Source organism: Sorex araneus, chromosome 7 (assembly GCF_027595985.1).
Source record: "Sorex araneus isolate mSorAra2 chromosome 7, mSorAra2.pri, whole genome shotgun sequence".
In the NCBI taxonomy this organism is placed as follows: Eukaryota; Metazoa; Chordata; class Mammalia; order Eulipotyphla; family Soricidae; genus Sorex; species Sorex araneus.
In genome coordinates this window covers 66,844,450-66,846,592 of record NC_073308.1, presented here as the reverse complement: position 1 = coordinate 66,846,592, position 2,143 = coordinate 66,844,450, and the positions used below count along the sequence as shown (strand labels likewise).

Genomic DNA, 2,143 nt, shown 5'->3' with positions numbered 1-2,143 from the left:
GGCTGTGACTCCAAACAGGATGCAAGGAAAAGTTTTTACAATCTGGGATGTTTTATGATTCTTCCTTTACCCTCTGTGTTAGCATCTTGGAGCCCTGAGGCTGCCTTAAGAGGGCGCAGGAAGGAGTGTGTGGATGCCTTTTTAAAGATGAACATCTCGGGGGCTGGAGCAATAGCCCAGCAGGTAGGGCTTTTACCTTGCACGCGGCCGACCCGGGTTCGATTCCCAGCATCCCATATGGTCCCCTGAGCACCGCCAGGGGTAATTCCTGAGTGCAGAGCCAGGAGTGACCCCTGTGCATTGCCGGGTGTGACCCAAAAAAAGAAAAATAAATAAATAAACAAATAAAGATGAACGTCTCACTGCTGTGCCTTTCTCGTCGTCGTCAGGGCAGTAGGCACTAGACTCGTAGAGCAGCCTGTCCTGTGGACGACTTGCTCGGCCATCTGTTCTTGGCTTGAGAAAGGAGAGCCGTTCAGAAGGTTTGCGCGCCTCATTAGAACATCTTGTCTTCTTTTATTATAAGTTTATTTTGAAATCACGGGCTTGGGGTTATACTGTGTCCTCCACTTCCTAGCCCTGACCCTAATTTCTTTAAACAAACAATAGCAGTCTTTCTCAAGATGTCTGCCTTGTGGGATGTGATCTGGATGTCAAAATCCTAAAATTCTTGCAGAAAAGACTGGACTGGAAGGCCACTCAGTGTCACGAGGTAAGGGACACTCAGCCAACTCCTCACACATGTTCCTAAGTGCTACTCCTGCTATATTTTTGACAGTTTATGTTTACACACAATTTTATTTTCATGTGTGAAAGGTTCCTTCCGGAGCAATTTGTCCTTAAGGATGGTACCCGAGTTAAGGAGGAGAATATTGAAATCCAGATTCAAAATGTGAAAAAGTAATTTACTGTGGTCATTGACGGCTCACCTCTGTATGTCTCTGCCGAGTAATTTCTTGCCTTGGATCATTTCCACCCTCTTGGTTTCTGGTAACAGCAGAAGAAATTGCATAATCAAATTAGCTAACAGAGGCAAGTTTATTATTATTTTTTTAAATTTTATTAGTTTCTTTAGGCCACCGTCCAGAACTCATGGCTGTTTCTCCCGGAAGGGAGTATAAAATGAGGCCCCCATAATCATGCCACCGGACTCTGCGCCAGGCTGTTTTCACTTGGGGTGCCCCAGAGGGGGAGCGGGTAAGAGCCCTTCCCGCCCCAAGGGACCCAGCCCTGGCAGCCGACCTCCACTACCCAACCACCGCCATGCTCCAGGCCACTTTCCACATGGCCAGGCTGAGCTTCACATATGAGTGGACACATCGTAAGACACTCCCTGCTCATTTTCCATAATTACCGCACCATATCTGACTGGAGGCAAGATGGTACCGATGCCGCCTGAACCCCTCGCACTCTCCCGAACTCGACTCACCATCTCGCCTCAGACAATGCACAGCTCAGCACGCCAGGCATGGAACTCTACGCGTGATTCCTGATGGACACCACCAGCTGTTTTGCAACATTTGGACAGAATGATGTCAGCAGGGCAAGGAGCAACCGCAGTGGCACCCGCAGCATCACCACCTGCCCCGGCCGGGCCGAGTCCCAGCGCTGTCGGATATAGAGCCACGGCAACAGTGCACGCAGTGGGTCATCCACTGTGGGGTGCTGTCAGCCAACCACCGGCTCACCTGGGTGTTCGACCTGGCACAGGCCCTCCGCGACAGGGTCCTGCTCTGCCAGCTGCTCAACAACCTCCAGGTGCACTCCATCAACCTCAAGGAGATCAACCTGAGGCTGCAGATGTCCCAGGTGCTGCCCAAAGACGCAGGCAGGTGCGTGTTTGTCAGTGTGCAGATTGTTACAGCATGCCAGTCGACCAAAAGCTTACGTTCAATAGACTGGGAACACCTGTAAAGGCGATTAGAGGCCGCCCCAAAAGCCTCTGTCTCTCTCAGATAGGCCGGCAAGCTACCAAGAGTATCCCGCCCACATGGCAGAGTCTGGCAAGCTATCTGTGGCATACTCGATATGCCACAAAACCAGTAATGACGGTCCTCTTTCCCCTGATCCTGAAAGAGCCCCCAATATGTTATCGGGCTACATTAGCACATGACAGGGAGGAATGGAGACATTTCTGGCGCCC

General features: G+C 50.9%; 1 non-coding gene across 1 annotated transcript; it reads right to left on the bottom strand.

The window, feature by feature from the left end:
* LOC129406689 (small nucleolar RNA SNORA26) lies at nt 1-117 on the bottom strand. Its single transcript, XR_008631164.1, has one exon. It is a non-coding gene; the product is annotated as a small nucleolar RNA SNORA26 (small nucleolar RNA).
* Between the last annotated feature and the right edge of the window lie 2,026 nt (nt 118-2,143).